Source organism: Nomia melanderi, chromosome 8, assembly GCF_051020985.1.
Source record: "Nomia melanderi isolate GNS246 chromosome 8, iyNomMela1, whole genome shotgun sequence".
Classification (NCBI taxonomy): Eukaryota; Metazoa; Arthropoda; class Insecta; order Hymenoptera; family Halictidae; genus Nomia; species Nomia melanderi.
In genome coordinates, this window is record NC_135006.1 from 9,316,510 (window position 1) to 9,334,691 (window position 18,182).

The 18,182-nt window shown below is 42.3% G+C and overlaps 1 long non-coding RNA gene across 1 annotated transcript in view; it reads right to left on the minus strand.

The window, feature by feature from the left end:
- The window catches only part of LOC116427527 (uncharacterized), a 122,466-nt gene that overhangs the window by 54,755 nt on the left and 49,529 nt on the right, over window positions 1–18,182 (minus strand). Inside the window, exon 3 of the long non-coding RNA XR_012999217.1 lies at window positions 15,931–15,968. This is a non-coding gene — a long non-coding RNA (uncharacterized LOC116427527). The remainder of the gene's footprint in view (window positions 1–15,930; window positions 15,969–18,182) is intronic.

The window sequence follows — 18,182 nt, forward strand, 5'->3', positions numbered from 1 at the left end:
TTTTCGCCGGCAAGGGGATGAAATACGATTTTATTTGCCGCTCGTGCTCCCGGGCTATCCTCCACGGGGTTGGCAGTCCAATTGTCCAGCCGACTACTGTCCAGTACTGTGCGTCCAGGATAATGAATAAACTTACGTCTTTTTTAGAGGGACAGGGGGCTTGGGGGTGGCAGGGAGGTAGGATTGGCGGCGGACGGGGTGGAACGAGGGGAGAGAGACGGGAAATTGCACGAGGGGGATGAAGCTAAAATTATAATTTTTTTTATGTTCCCTTTTTTTCGCTCTTTAGATGTTAACCGGACGCAAGCGTGTCGCGATATTCGCGAGGACGTAATGCGTTATAAATTTTGCATTCGCTGGTGCGGCGGTTTCCAGGGGAACGGTTTTTGCGGAAGTCGGTCGTGCCTGCGGTGGAGCCCCGCGTATGATATAGAAGTACCGAACACAAAATTCTGAAGAATAACAGGGCGGGCATGCCGCGCGGAGATAAGTGAATCTCTGAAAATATTGAAATACCGATACGCGTGCACGCCGGTAATAATTTCCCGGAATTTGCATATCTTTCCCCTGAATATTCTAATACGTGCCGGCTATACTGACAGCGAATACTTACAATTAGCGATATCGGCGCTGCTGTATCGTGTAACACCGTTTATATATTTCATTCCTGGGATAAAAATAATACAGTAGACACTTCCTCTCACGGTAAATTCGAAGCAGAAATGAATTGATTTTTCGATCTCGCAACATTATTTGCTCGTTATTCTAAGACGTATTTGCAGAAAAAATTCCTGTTTCACAAATATGTAATGTGGTTTCTAAAATTGAAAAAAACTTGTTTAATTAGCTGCTTTCTCGGTAAGAATAATAATGAATTGTGCACGCAAGTGTTTTTATAGGCAATATACCATATGAATTACAATTGAAGGAAATGTATAAGCTACCTTAAATTTTTGGTTAACAATTTCGAGCTACAAATTGTACATTGCGCTTAATGAGTATTAATATTATACAGTTATTGATTGATGGGAAATTATTTTCGAATCAGAAATTTAATCTTCATAGTCAATTTACTCTTACACCGAACATACAATTCTGCTGTCTGCTGGAAAATTATTATCAATGAATGTATATCACCATAATGATGAAAAATATCATATTGTGAAGAATGAGGTTAACATATTTATCTTCGAGGATGAACAAATATAAATTACTATAATCGTAAATATTAAACAATACCATTACTGTAGCAAAATAATGATTACGAGTATTTACTCCTGTATTAATATTTTATCTATCATAACATTTTGCAGTTATAACATAGATCTGAAATCATGTTCATTAATCAAGAATATAATCGAAGTAAATTATCAAGAATAAAATACTTTCGTCAAAATCAGATAACAAAAGAAGTCGCAAAACAAAGTGTCAAGAATACCATAACATCAACACGACCACATCAAGAAGTCAAGAAGATTTCCACCCGCATTCTCGCGAATAATCCTGCGATTTTTATTCTCCCCGAAACCTTGCGTAATTATAGAAAGTCAAAAGCCCCCCGCATCCAGCATTGTTCTCCTCCCTTGCCCATTGCACGTGAATAAAAATTGTTTACCGGCGATTTCTGCAAACCCTGAAAAAAAGGAAGTTCCAACAAAAACCGTGATCGATCGGTATTCAAGCGGTGATTTCGACCGTTCCTGCCGAAAATTCCTCCGCGTGGAAGATTGCAGCCGCGGACTGCACCGCGCCGACGGAGGGGGTGATGTGCGTCCATTTCCCGCGATTCCCGGTTTGTTTACGGGCTCGCGTCTCGCGGAACGGCTCGCGATATTACCCGAAGGTGCGTCCGTCACTTTATGTGGAAATTCGCATTACCCCCGGAGGCCTTTGTCGAAATAAAAGTGCAACATGAAGGAAAAAAGAGGCGAAAGCGGAGTAAGGGGGGAAACGAGGGAGCCGAACTAGAAAGAGGGACCGAGACGGCGAGAAACGGCAGCGAAACCGAGAGAGAGATATATGTATATATTTATATATATATATAAAGCTATACATATATATATATACACACACACATACACACATACACACACACATATATAAATCTTTATATATATATGTATATACAGATACGGGCGGAAAGACAAAACGCGTACACGGCAAAAGGCAATGTTCCTCACAGCGCATGCACCGATTTCTCCCTCTTTCCTTGTTCCTCGCCCCGTCCTCTGCATTTTCGCCCTCGCCGTTCTCTGTTCCTCCCGCGTGTAAGCGAGATTTATCTGGCGATGCCAGATCGCGGAACGAGCTCTCCCGCACGTGTGTGCAGGTGCATGTGGGAGATGCACATGCATCGGGGTGACCGGTCGGTCGTGTGTGGGTGCACGCGAGGAGAGAACGGGGAATGGCGGACGAGCGAGGGAGCGAAAAAGGGGGCCGGGCGGGCGAGAGGATGGTGAGTGTAGGAGAGGCTACGTGTCCGGCGAGTATTGAAACGAGACGGGCAGAGGGATAGGGTCAGATAGGCCGGCCGGAGGAAGAGAGGGAAAGACACGGGGCCGATCGGGGTGCAAGCGGGACAGCTTCCAGTCCGTTTCTCTCGGCTACGGAAGGGTGAGTCGGATGAGGAACGAAAAGGATCGGAGCTGGACCGGTGAGAGAGTGCGCCGGAGGTGGAGAAGGACGATAACAGGGAGAGGCGAAAGAGGTGGAGGAGGAAGAGGAGGAGGAGGGCACCAGCCGGGTATAGAATGAGATACGCGGATAGAGTGGTCCCGAACGAACCGGGTACGACCGCGCCGCGCCGGTAGAGAGTTGGGTAGAGATGTTGAGGAGAGAGGGACCGAAAGAGAGAAGGAACGTCGGTGCAGGAAGAGGAGGACCGTAGGGTGCAGGAGAAAACCGGGGAGAGGAAAAGAGGAAGGGTGAAAAATACGAGAGGGAGAGATGGTCGGCTCGCCGCGGCCCCGGACGTTGGAGGAGGAAGACGGTGGTTCCCGCGCCAGGGCGGAAAAGAGACGCCGATGCGGCCGGTAGTGCGTCGAACGAGGAGGGGCAGGGAACTGACCAAAAAAAAGGACGAACGCTTCAATTCATTGATCGGCCGACGGGTCCGAGCGGCGACGCGCGGGCTAAAATAAAAAACGCGGCTAGGCTAGGAGGGTGGGAGGGAAACAGAGAAAGAGGGAGGGAAAGAGACGGCGAGAGCGAGCCAGCGCTGCCAGTAGCACAGGTGGAGGTGGAGGACGAACCGAAGGGCGTTGCGAAAAATCTCCGCGAAAAAACGTCCGCGCACCGTCATCCCGCCGATCACCCGACCCCGCCGCTTCTGCAGCTGGCACTCTCGTCCTCGTGTCCTAAGAGCACGATCCTGGCGAGGGTTAAGGGCGGCAGGGGCAGCGGAGACGCACGATGAAAAAAAAGAACGAGAAATTTACGTACGACGGGAAATCAGCAAACTCGATCTAACGCGCGCGCTCTCTTTTTCTGGACCGTTGCATATAACGTGTCTGCTCGGTTGAGTGGCGTGCCGACTCCCTCGTTCACGCGTGCACGCCCGAGCGCGAGCGCAACCGTGCACGGTCCTCTCCTTCGTTTTTCCGCAATTTCAGAACTGTCAGCTAATACGCGCCCATACCCGCGGACTGAAAATCTTTTTTGATCTCGATAATGGAAATGCCTGGATGGGCATTGTTACTGACCCATTCGTTTTCGATATTCCCGCATTCTTTTTTCCTCCTTTTGCTCTCCTTTCTGTGCTCGACGTTTAGTTCAGCCTTTTTACCGTTCCTTTGCTTCCGGATCGTTTCTTCCGGCGAGCGTGCCGGGCAGACAAACGTTAATCACGACCGCGGGTGCGGTAAACAACGTTTTCCGGGAATCGACACTCGACACAGAATATTTTAACGATGATAAACGCGACGACGGTAATCACCATCGATACACATACGAGTGCGTGATTTAACGATGGGAATTGCAGGTGTCTGCACGAAAGTCGGCTGCAATCGCGGCTCGTTTGGAACGCGGGACATTTGTGATTTGGTAGCGGATGTGTCCTGTTCTTGATCACCTCAAGCCGTGAAAACGGATACGTGGTCTAATCGAAACATTAGATGAATAATAAAAATGTATTAAAATCAAATTTCGTGTTTATGAATCGCCGATGATTCTATGAATACCACTTTTCCGCGTTGTGTTGTTTTATATTTCTTCGAGTCGGTTTAGACCGAGAAAAGAATTTTAACTTAATTTTTCAATCATTCAAATTTCTCCCGATGAAAGCTAAGCTTCGTCTATTTTTAATATTATCCGTCCTCTGTTATTTAGACCGACGATGTCAAGATTCCAGAAGTAGTTCAATAAAAGTGATTTCCCATCTTGAAAGGGGGAAGCAGGTGATCCGTGGGTACACCTGGCCCGGTGAGCGGGTTGTGATGCTATGAGTCGAAGAAATCCCCAAAGGTGGAAACGACAGTTCGTTTGAATCTTGGAGGAGGCCGAGAAACGCACAATATCCTATTTTCCGTTCCACTCGAGCGGTTACGGCCGCAACCTACGCCAGGGAACATCTGTATTTTGGAAAAGGCCTTTTTGCATTTCGGAGACAGATGCAAATGAAAGGGTTCTTGCCGGATGGAAGAATGCAAAGGAATCGCGGCTTTGCTCGACTGGGCCCTTTTGCGAATCCTTTTCATCGCGCCAGCTCACATTTTCCTCGTATATGATGCATCTGTCTCGCAAACAATATCCAGCGATTTCGCTCTCAAATTCACTCGTGATTCGCCGCGGTCATTGTGCTCCGGCTCCTCTGTTTCTTTCCCTGCATATCTCGGAATTCTGTCTTCCAGGATGACCCCTTCGCTACTCTTGTGTAATTCTTTTACTTTAGGTACATGGCGGAGATATTTAAAATTATTGCAATTACATATTTTGCTGTGATCGATTGAGCTGTTAGAATGAAGTATTTGTTAAGGTGACTGATAGTATAAACAGGTATTCCTGTTAAAATTATGTTACTTTAAAAATTGGATTAAATCGCTCTATAATACTGTATAGTACTTCGTGTTGACTTATATTGTCAGCAACTTCAAAAAGTGTAGCGAGAAAAGCGAATTATCCATTGTGAATTGTGTTATGTTCCCTCAACTATGGAAAACAATACACGATGGCAGTAAAGCAGTGCAATTACTTATTCTTTGTCGACCATATTATACAATTCTAGCATCTGCAGACTTTTCGCGTCTTCTGGTCATATTAAGTTAATTCAAATTTGAGAAATTTCAATAATTTTGAGATTATCAAGTAAGTTATCTTCCTTTTGCTTTAAGAAATTATTTTCCAAAGACAGTTTCTAAAAATAAAATACTCCAAAATACTAAATACAGAAGTTCCTTACCAATTAAATATACATTATTTAATTCGGTATTAGTAATTGAGAATATTGCATTTTTTTAACAATCTACCAAAAGATACTAATTTGAGAATTTAATGTGTTTAATTAAATATTGTTGAACAAGCATTTTCATATTTTATATCAAATGTATCTTCCACTGAAACGCTTTAATTGATTATTTCTGAGAGAGAAGTGCAGCTTGTGGATATGAAATTTTTTTTCTTTTGATGCTTCGTCTTTCAAGTGTAAGAGCGATTCGCGTGCCCTGACAGATGCGAGGAGATTGGGAGGGGTGGAGCACCCTTAGTCAGGGGAGCAGAAGAACCATCAGGTAATAATAAGGATCCCTGAACACGATTTTTCGGCCAGCACGTGAATTTTACCCCGAATGTGACTCATTCAAATGTTTACCCATTCATATGCACTCTTTCTTGCTGATTTCGTTTCCATGCATGATGTCTAAGGATACCCCTTCGCGCTTGGACTATTGAAACCGTGAAAATATCTTTTCTGACCGAAATGCACGTACGGCATACGAAAATGAAATGAAAGCAAAATTTCTGTTGTAAAAGAATCCTTTGTAATTGCAAATTTAATGTAAAACTAAGAAGTTAATAGAAAGCATGTCTCGGTTACTTATTATTTGATAACACTTCTTCGATCATAATTGAAATTCAAAATAAGAGTGCAAGAATATTTAATCTATAGAAATAGAAATTAAAGGATAAAGAATAAAATGATCTACAGCCGTTCATTGAGTTTTCACTGTTTCATTCTGTAATTGAAGGAGTACTTCAATAATTAACGGAATAAAAATCAAAAGCTTTCTATCGAAACGTGATACAAATAGAATACTCATTGCGATAGTATCTTCAATGTAGTATTCGGTTGAAAGCGAGATAAAAGCTGTACGTAGCTGGGCAAGCCTTGAAAAAAATTGGGAAAGACAGTGGCATCCAGGCTTTCATTAGCGTGTCTACTTGGGAGATTAGTACGCTTTACCGCGTGCCTCTGTCTTTGTCTCTTTTCCTCGTTCGTTTTTCTCTTGAGAAGAAAGACATGCACTCGGCCGGCTCGCAGCTTTGAGGATGGACTCTCGGACTTTGCTTGGTCTCTCCCGTGCCGAGCAGGGAAGCAGAGTGAAAGTAAGCCGGATCGGGGTTTAGAGAGGATCCAAGTGGATCGAGATATTTTTGCAAGTTATGAAGCATCTAAATTAAACACTTTTCAAGTATTCCAGGATACCTTGATTACGGGCTGCATCAAGCCAATTTTTATTAAACCTCCATTTTGCTACGAAATTAAATTGGAGACCTTTATGTACACACAGTAAAACGAGTTTCAAGTAACTCTCAGTGCAAATAATTCAGACTGAGAAAACAATTTGAAGCTTTAGAATCACGTACGCTAATCAGTACCGATTAATTTTCAATATTTAGTAGGATTAAGTGGGGCAGGTTTTATGAATTTAGTAGAAAGGAGCAAATATATCCAAGTTTTACTAAGAAATCTAGTAACAATAACAATATTTATTTTCTTTAGAATTTTATGTATATATGGGACAAGTAATCGTGCAGACTACCATAAAATAATTCTCTGAAGTCTTTAAGAGACAAAATAATCATTTAAAAAATCTTATTATCCCTTTCTTTGCCATATCAATCTTCATTATCAATAAGAATTGAATAAACTCTAATTCTTTTACCTCGAATCGAAGTATGTTCTTTCAATCAACCTTCAACATTTAAAATACATGCAGACTTGCAGTAAAAAAAGTATCTCTATCGCCACAAGGCTACAAAACAAGGAGTCAATCCTCATTTCTACAAAATGACACACAGAAATGTCTATTTGCAAAAGGAATCTGGTAACGAGGCAGGCCTCAGCAAACATTTGAATCATCGTACAGTGACCGAGCTCGGCCATCAATTACCACCGCAGTTGTGGCTGCGCGAGGGATCACGGATGATAAATCTTTGATTCAGCGAGGACTCACTTTAGGTGATCGGGACTTCTGCGAGACAGAAGAGCGGGGGGGCCCTACGTCACCGTGAGCGGCAGCTGCTGGTACGTCATACTTTTTCTTTGTCTCAAAGGACCCTTCTCTTCAGTCGGTGCTCTTTGGGGCACGGACGGGGGCCACGCGCCCGCGGCAGATGTTCCGTAACGCATGCCCCTTCGCTCCTGTGTATTACGTACTTATACTTGGAGCCCGTCCGTGCAAGGCGCGCAACACGCGACCGATCGATCGATGCATATGCACGATTCTCGACGCGCGCCTCGAAGAATGCGAGTACCGATTGAAGGAGGGCCGACTCTTGACTCTTTGATATATTGCACGCATGCGAGAGCCAACCCCCTCCTGCCACGCGCGGACCCGCGTTTTCTGAGCGCGGCAGAAATCGCGTTCTTACTGCAGACTGTGATCCATCTGTTGAGATTTTCGAGACGAACTGTTACGAGTATACCTATTGTATTTGTATACAGCAGAACTTCAGTTAATCGTTTTTCTTATTACATTGTGTCAGTTTCGTGAGGATTTCAAACGGAATTTGACAAGTAACTGTTATTGAATTTCTTTTTAATTCAAGTTGAATACCATTCTTCTGATATTAATAGTTATACTTTGGACTAAATGTAGACATAGTATATGTTTCGAATGTTTCTCTTTTCTTCAATAAATTATTAGTGACAATGTAGATGCATTGGTCATTATTGAGGAATAAATTGTAAGGCGAGGGGTTAACCGAGTGGAGAGTCTTAGTTATTCGCAAACGATCATTTCGATTCTTGGATTATACCTCAGGATATATACGATCGAATTTTGTAAACATATTTTATAGAATTTTAACTCGCGTCACTATTTATTTGAACCGTTAGTTCTTCAATTAAATCGAATAATCGAGGTTCTACTGTACTTGTATTTATTCTAACAATATAATTTTTATTTCATGTATTTATTCTTGAGCAGTTATTCGATCATTTGCTAATTTCTCCGAGGTAGTTAATTTTTAAGAAGCTATATGATATCATGAATGACTTTGTCTTGTTGCTTTTCTTATAAAATACAATGTTGTTATGTTTGGTTCTTATCTGAATAATTGAATCTTTCATTAAGCGTGTAAAAGATATTTCGCTTTCAGCTGAGTTGGTTGCATGTTAATTTCAGATGTGTAAAAGTTTCATATTTCATCGTTCTATTAAGATGGATCGATTAGAATATAAATTGAAACAGCTCGTATGTTTTGAATGTAAATAATTTTATATTTCGCAATTTTTTGATATCTAAAATATTACTTTATACTGTATTTCCAATAACTGAGACTTAATTATGAGTTGAAATTAAAATTTCAAGAAATTCATGGCATACACAAAAAATATATAAATATTTATATAAATTACTGCAATCTATATCATTTCATTGGTCAGTAAATATCATGTTTTAACGAATTCCAGTAGTTTTAAACGCGTTTTATGTGTATATAGTTCTTTTGTCGCTCACTTAACAAGCTTTGAGGTGGCTGTCAACGCGTCAGGAGTCTGGTTTTCGTCTCTTGGATGTAAATGGTCTTCATAATCAGAACAGAAGTCACGTGCAGGCTTTCTGGGCGTGCTGAGAACAAGTAAATGTGCGTGCATATATCTCCAGAAGCCGCCCAGCAAGATAACACCGAACCGTGCGATAAAGAACAATTTAACGGTCTTGTTAAAGATACGAAACACGCCTACTCTGATAAATGTGAGTCGCGACACAATGGGACCATTTGGAATATTAAAAGAAACACATGACCGATTAATGCCTGTGGAAGCAACTTGCATTTGTCAAATTTATTAGTAGGATATTTTTTGACATAACGCATAATTATTGAACTTTATACTTAGTTACTACTTTCCCAAACTTTACACTAAGAGATATGAAATCATTTTCATTATATAATTTTACAAATCGTAAATGTCCAAATAGATATATTTTTATCTATTACTCTAGGATCGATATTTTTACCATAAATTCCAGCTTTTACAAATTATGACACACGTCTGAAACGATTCAATATTTCTAATGAATTAACAGAATGAAACATTCCTAAACGTGATGTAACACAGTGTTTAGTATTTTTTAACCGTCAATGCCACCCTTATGTTTCAAATAACTTATATCAATAATCAAAATAATTTTGAATGAATATTAAAAAAAGGTATCAAATATTTTTGTAAAAACTACTTCCCACCATAGTTCCTTCACAATTGCCGAAAATCGCTTTCCAGTTTAATGGTCAAATATTTTTTTGATTCGAAGTTACTTTCGCGTTTCAAAGAAAGAAGGTTACATCGAAAGTACATAAATAGTATTCGAACCTAAGTCGGGAAACTCGGTACCAAATATCTTCGTCATTCATGTACTTTGCGGAAGTTTATACGTACCGAAGCATTAAACAACCATAAGGGCCGCGCTATTGCTAGGGTTGGCCCTCCACAGTTCACGACTTTCAAATTTCTGGCTCCGTACCCTAGACCACTAAAAGGCATCGACATCTCCGGTCGAGAGTTTTCGTGCTATTGCGTTGAGACCATTTACCGAAATAATTAATGCCACGAAGAATTTCTGTACACGGGAATGCATTTCCATTTCGAGTCCGCTTTGAGACACGACGGAAAGTTCCGCGGTTCGGATCGATCGGCATCCAACGAACGTAAACTTTTCAATCAATATGGCTGGACGCGAGCTCGTGCGAAATTAATTTCGCGAATTGAAAAGGCGACCCTTCAGACGCCAATACAATTAACCGTGAAACCGAACTTCATATTTTATACGGTCGGGTGCGACACCAGGGCAAAAATTGAAAGAGACAATTTTTGCGGCGGGTACAATCGCGGCAAATGGAAGCCGCGGAAACGCGGTGGGCACGAATCGATGAATTACCGTGACGATGTTTCCCCGCGCGCCTGTTATCGAAACTAGCGTTGTTTGAAATAGGCTTGGGAGCCTCGGTTCCCTGAAAACTCGAATCATGGTTCGAGCTGTGAACGGTAGAACTATACAGACTTGAACCATCAAGTATAAGAGCTTGAGTTTTCAACGCTGCGTACACTTAGAAAGGATTGACTTTTCAAATATATTTTCGTGTCATGGTATACTATTTTGTAACTACATTCTTTGGAAACTTTAGGTATTTCAATGCTTCTGGGACTGATCAAATTATAACTATCAAATATATTTATAATACTTTCTCTGGTATCATAATTAAAGGTTCCTTCTACTTTACGTAACTATAGATCACGCGTTTGTAAGTCTCTTACCATAGTTTCACTGGTAATTAAGGTAAAGCCTATTTCTCGAGAGATAAAGCTCAACAGAAGCAAGTTGGTCTCTGTTTCTAGAAATAACAGTATAAACTCTACAATAAAAGTCTGTAAACCTAGTGCTAACACTTAAACTACCGAGCAGTTCAATGGACTTATTGAAATTTCTCTATAGAAACTCCAAGAGTGTATCCATCGGGACTTCAATGGATTTTCAATTCAGTTTGCGTATTGGATCATTTTGACCCGTCCGGTAGTTTTAGTGTTAAAGAAAAATGCATCACTAATTGAATTTAGAATGAAGTGACGTCGAAGAGTAGTGGTGGGAGTAAGTTGGACGCCCAAGACACATCTCTGGTCCCGAGGCACACGTCGTCACACCTGACGTCACATACTCGTTAGGGGGCAGATGGCCCCCCTCTCGAGCGTGACGTTGGGCCCACGTACCTGGTGGCGTCTACACATGAGGCCTTCTTCCTCTCCTCGTCTCCGCAGCCCCACTTCTTCTTTCACCCTCTCGCGCTCCCCTCGGCTGGTGGCCCCATAAGGTAAAGCAAAATAGAAAAAAAGAGCTCCTGCCAAGGGAGTCCCCTTTTCCTCGCACACACGCGCAGCTGCTCAGGTAGCACGAGCTACTTCCACATTAGAGGACGGAACTGCTGTGGGGTGCCGTGGCGTGCCCCCATTGAAAATTCCGTCTGGTCAGATGCCCGGCTGCTTCCTCACGCGGTGTGTACAACACCGTGAAGGGGGCACGGGGAGAGAGAAAGAGAAAGAAATTATTAAGGTGACGAACGTTCGATCGATTTGCCGAGGCATTAGGATGCGCCCTCGGTGCCCCAACTTACTGCTCACCCATCGAGATCCTAATATTTTATTTTTGAAAAATGATTCGTTCCGAGGGGGACGAGAATTTTCTTTGATATGGATGATTTCCAAAGATTCGATTAGCGTTTAATTTAACGTGCTAGCGGCATCGTGTGTTATACATAGGAAGAAAATTGAATTTTATCTATGATGTTTTACCCCTAAAAATCATTATCGCAGGAAAGTACTTGGGAGGACTTCAATATATGTTTTATTATTTTGAAATTTAATATTCAAACGATAAGCGTTACCTGCCCTTGCGTTAATAATAAAACGAAGTTCCTACGAGGTGAAATTTCATCTATAATTAAGATTGAAGTTATAATATACGACGTGATGTTCAGAGAAGAAACCTTTTTTTATTACTGTATTTAAAATATTTTATTAAAAGAATCCACTGAATTGAATGAAATATAGTAACCACGGGAACTGTAACCGAAATAAAAGTATGGCAAGGAACGTGCTAACGTCGATATAGTAACAATTATGAAAGAACGTCGACGCTACAATTGGAGCTATTGCGAAATCCAAGCTAAAAATGTATTTCCTAAAAGCGACAAAGATGTCGCAGGTTTTAACAATAACATTGTGCTTTTCCGTTCAGTTGGGAGTTAGCCGTTTGCTACACTAATAGCCCACAAAAGGAGCGAGGGATGTTAAAGAAAATTTGCTGTTCACGATCCCCGGCACCCGTTTCCCCGACTTGAGGAAAGATCCGAGATAATTATGGAAGGGAGCCATAAAGGTGTACAAAGCGAGAAAAGCGAACGAAGTGAAGTTCCTCATTGTCCGGTGTATTCCCGTAAAGTGGCTTTGCCGTCTTAAACGGTTTCAAAGTGGCCAATAACGAGAAAGCCTCGACCGCTGTAGCTGTAACGCCCCGGATACAAGGGAAGAACTACAGGCCAATTTGTCGCCGCTCGTAAATCCGTTCTGATAATTCTCAGCACGAGACATCCGGTCTTCCGGCTGGGCGTTGCGGGGGTGTTCCGTGTGGTAAACATAATGTCTGGCCGTAAAATCTTTTGTCTGCGCGATAGACCGTCTTTACTTTTCTGCGCTGAACGCGTGCCGATGCAGCGCCCTTTCCAAACACTACACCTGGAAAGTTTGCCAAATTGTGCCCGGACAAGCTGAATTTCGTAGCTATTTGTACACGCTCCGATTTTTTCTTTCCTTTTCGTGTCTACTTTTGTTGCAGTCGACGTAGTGACATTATCACTTTGTGTCATTTGTGACAAGAATGCTATCAGTACTTCATCTGAATTCATATATTATAGAAAAATGATTTGTAATTCAAATATTAATAGCATTAAGTACTTACTGCGAACTGTATTAAACAGCAATTCACAACATCGATATGGATTACACTAATTAATTTATCAATTTCTACAAACACACTGTATTAAATGGTTTACCGATGAGTGATATGAATCAAGCATATAAACAACGAAATATTTAAGTTGCACGGAGTGAAAAGATACCCTGCAGCTATTAAATGTTATCAATATGATATAAAGTGTCTAGTATGAAGTTATTACTGGAATGATGACTATAATATTCATATATGCGAACACCTATTTGAAACTTTTGAAGCTATAATATAGATCATCGTTCTTTTGCTAAGCTTTAGTACCTACAGTTATCTTAAAACAGCAATCGTATACAAACAAGAACCATTCAACCTCGCATCAGACTAACATCTGCCCCCGAAAAGTAATCCAAGAAACATTTCCAGACACCGTTTTACGCCTCTCGACATCGAACCCCGTTACGCTTTCGAATCGAGGACTGCACGTGCCTCTCGGAGCTCATCACGGGCTCAAGCGGGCGCAACGGACTATCGAACAAAGTGGTCGGCGGCCGAACGAAGGAAACAAAATTTGTAACGTTTTCTATCTTTCATTCAACCGCCCCCGCGTTTCATCCAGCCCAGGTCATCATGACATATTGGCGGGGCCTCTCGACGATATCCGGCCCTAATTTCGGGGCGGGCGTTCTCCTCTTTAACGGGAGCTTAAAAACGGGCCGAAAACGCATTTAACGCGTTCACGATGCAGAAGCCGCAACCGCATTTTCTCCCCGCGCACAATGACTTCAGAACATATGTCGAACGACGGAGTTTCCACGGCTGCATCGAGATGCGTTATTAACGCGTGCCAAGGGGCGCAGGGATCTACGGTTCGTGGAGGAAACTATGGAGACGGTGGAAGTGGAGCAAAGTTGGATGGAGGCAGGGGAGGAGGGAAAAAAAGAAAATCCATTTTCATGTCGAGACCGGTTCGAGGTTCCAGACACGTGGGTGGAAGAGGCAGAAGGACGAGAAAGGTGCGGTAGGTCGAGCCATCTGGTTCCTTCCCTACACACGATCACCTTGAGGGCCTTTTAAATCCACCAGAGACATGCACCTTGAGACCTGTCTGGGACAAGGACCCTCGAACGCCCGGCCCTTTAAAAATCGACCCTGAAACGAAGACACCGAGACTGTACCCTTACCTATGGCTCACCTTAACAACCTCGAGGGTAGCCGCACCATGAATGGTCCGGCTTTCTTTGGTCTTCGGTTAACTTGCTTTTGCGTGCATGATCCTGATCGGATCGGTATTTTGCCTAATCATAATAGATACGGTGAATTTTCATTGTATTTCGCTGGTATGCTGCAAATTTTTATGCAAAATTTTATAAAGTATTTGCAAAAATTGATATTATATGGAAATTAATTATTTTTTATCCAAAATTTTGATACCATACAGGTAATATAAAAATTATTTGTACATATTGAATTGTAAACTTATTCATGTAACGCAATATGAGTCGAATTTATGTACAGGTTTCATATTTACTGGAGTTTTATTTAGATATTAAACATATCTTATATAACTCTGCTAGAAGTAAATATCTCTGTCGCGTTGCCATTTATATTATAACAGTAACTTTGTTTCTACTAATTTTTTAAACGATTCATATTTGCGCACCGTTTCCTTCGCATCTGCACCCCCAGAGCACACCAACAAAATTCGATCATAGTAACTCTACACCTAATATAATTCCTAACATCACAGGGCCAAATCAGACCGACGTTGGGAAGGCACGCGACCGGTGCTCACGTTGCACAACGATAGGCTATTAATACCACAAGAGGCAAGAGAGAGTTAACCTGGGTCGCGCTGTTTACCATGAAAATCGGCGCATCGTTGACGGTCTGCCGACAAAGGGAAATTAATTTGCAAATCGTTCTTGATACGGATCACGAAAGGATGGTCCGTCTCTGGTCGATACCGCACGCTCATCAGCGTAAGTCCTTGGGTATCGAGAACGTGACGAGACGGGACGAGTCGACTCGAGACGAGACGACGACATGCGATACGAGATGAAGGCAACGGGACAAAGGGGGCACAAGACAAATACGAAACGTGAATACGTAATCTTCGAGTGGATATTGGGAGATGAAAAAAATTGCAAGTTCAGATGCTGCTAGAGCAAGCATTTCTGACCCGTATCTCGCCGCCCGTAATTCTCTCCTCGTTCAGGCCCTCCATCCTCTGTCCCACCGTGTGCGCCCTCCTACTTTTGTCTTCTTACACACGCGAAGAGACAGAGGGAGAAAGAGGTTGCACCGGTCTCTGTCGCGGGACTCCTCCGCAGGGGTGCATCCCGCGGACCCGGTTAGTACGCTCTCTGCGAAGCGCACACATGCAGTTCAGTGCGACGCGTGTGCGCCGATTTCCGAGCGCGGAGAAGTTAGCCGAGAAGGAGGCAGTGTATCTCCGTGCGCCGGTGGCCAGGGACGGGAAGGGTGGAGGTGGGATGCGACCCGTGGGGGATGGGCTGACAGTGAGACTTTTATTAGGGAAGGAATCAGCAAGCATGATTATGTACCTTAGAGCGTCTCCACCTCCGTTTACCAGTTCCGCCCGGACCCCCATCCCGCTCCCCGTCCTCCCCTCGTTCTCGTCTACCCGCTTCTCGTTCCCCCACCCCCCACGCCACAGCTGCACGTCTAACCGCCCTTCTTCCTACTCCGTCTCCGGCAGCGCGCGCTATCGCCACTGACATTGCACGACGACGACGACGGCGAGCGACTCCGAGGCTGCCACACCGTCGCAGCTGCATTGTCAACCCCTTCCCTCCGTCGACCCGCTCCCTGCGCTCATATATGTATGCATTGGCGTAGAACGCCGAGGAATCGACTACGATGCACAATGCAACGACGCTGCGAGCTCCCTTCAAGGTGAGCTTTGTGAGCTTCCGTTTACGCGATGCTTGGATCCTGTGTAATTGTCGCGGAACCGTCGTTCGATCGCGGGAAACAGGCTCCGCGCGGTTTTCTTTTTATTAGGAGATTAATTTTTTTGGTTGTCGGTACTTACGAGGAACGCTGCCGTGGCGATGCGGAAGATGCTGTCCCCTGAAACAGAAGAATACGTAGAAATGAATATTTTTGGGAATTACTGATGAAGCGTTGTGTCTGTGTGTGGATATTATTTTGTCGGGGGTTGTATTATTGTTATTTAAGGTTTAGCAATGGAATGAACAGAGAATTATTGCATGCGCTTTGAATTAAAGATGTTTAATTTTAGAAATTATTTATTTGTAACCTATGGATTTTTTAATTATTAGTTTTCATTGTGCCTAATAGTTGAGTATTATACTATAATAGTGTTAAATAAATGAATGATGAAAACGAAAAGATATATTGAAAACCCTATTTTGTTAGTCATTCTTTGAAGATATACTATAGTTTAAAATATACATAGGTATTATTACTTTTCATGTTTTCTGTTTTTATAGTACGTACATTGCAGTGTAATAAGGAAATATTTTAATTTGATATTCATTCGAAAGTTTAGGGAAACGTCTTCACATTTTAGTCGTGAAAGTAAAATAAACAAATTGTCGCCATTTGACGGTAAATCTCGAAGAATCGAGTACTGTTGGGATCACTAGGAGATATATTCGTGGCTTGGCGGAGAGAAACGCAGAGAACTGAGCCGTCCTTCACGAAATTTGCATCTCTGCCTCGCCAATGCCGCCCAAGGCGATATTGTCGTTACAATGAAACCACCCCGAAAGCTCGCCACCACCCTCGATACACGCTCCGGCACAGCCGATGTCATGTGCGCGTGTCGCACTCGAACTTTTGCCTCGAACCACAGGCGCGAAACTTCGTGAATTCTGATCACGCATACATCGGCACGGCGAACAAAATTTTGCCAGTCTTTTTTTTTCGATTTGCGCCTCCGATAACACTGAAACCCTTTCTGACGCCACGCCGATTGAACTTGTGTTGGAGAAAATTTTGGCGTAGATTCGACGACGCTCAATTTTTTAATTCATGATCGATAAACCGGTAAAATACTATTCTGCGATACGTATTATTGTGAAAAACGTTATATATACATTAGTCTGTTGTATAAGATACTCCATCTTCGTCATTTATCTAATGATGAATTGAATTAAATGAAAATATTTGTATAGAAGTAGGTTTTCTTTAACTATAGGATGATTTTAAAATAATGATTCTATTAATTGAGTGTTAATAAAATTTATAATCATAATTTATAATGTCATTCATAATCGCGTTTTGTAATATTATTACCATTCTGTCTATTTTCAAACTACTTAAGAATAATGAATTTTCTGTTTAAGAATGTATCGAATTAGCAAACTCTAAATATCTATTTTTATGAATAAATTTTATTCATACAGATATAACAGATAGTAAGTACTTAGACCAGGAATATATTCATCAATTCCAAATACCAAGACAAAGTATCGCCGAGTTGGCGCACAGAAGAATCAGTTACACGAATCCGGTATTTCATTCGAAACTCTTCCGTTCGTATCCCGACGTAGTTGAATTCTCGTGTATCATCAATTTTCCTAGCCGGGGGACGAATTTCACGAAACAGAGTGCGTCTTTGTAGTCGCTATTCAATGTTTCAGCAAAGGATGCACCGAGACAAGGCATCGGAGAAACGGCGGCGAGGGTTAGGAAGGAAGAAGGATGGGACTAAGGAGGTCATAGGTGTGAGGCATAGTTCGACGGCAGTATCTGAGACAGTTTCGGCGTGCAAGACTTAACAAATAGGTAAAGTTTTGTCCCGAGGATAACGGGAACCGGCGGATTCCCCGGTGCTACCACGACATCCTCTCTCCTCTTTGTTCGCAAGTTTATGATGTATTAGACGTCCCCCGTCGTCCTATCGCGTTCCTTTCCTTCGTTCCTCGGCCGCGCTTTTCGGCTGACCAATTTATACGGCACCGAGAGTTAAGATGAAATTTCCCAAGGCGAAATTAACTCCCATGAACGCGCCGCGGGAAAGTTTGAAACGATCAAAGGTACACTTCATACAATGGAGTCTCGGCTATCCGATTTATTGTGTGCAGCAAAAAGTACTTCCCGATTTTTCGGTAAGATCAACATTTTCTTTAAAATAATGTACAAATGTTTAATCGTCGAAATAACCATTATTATCTATGGCTTTCGTGAAATGAATTCATGTAGTCAGCTGAAGTGTATCGGAAAGAACTGTCTACTACACCTAATAATAGGTAACAGCCCAGATAAATGGAGACTCGAGTGGATATTTTGTATTTATATAAAAAGAAATTATTAGAA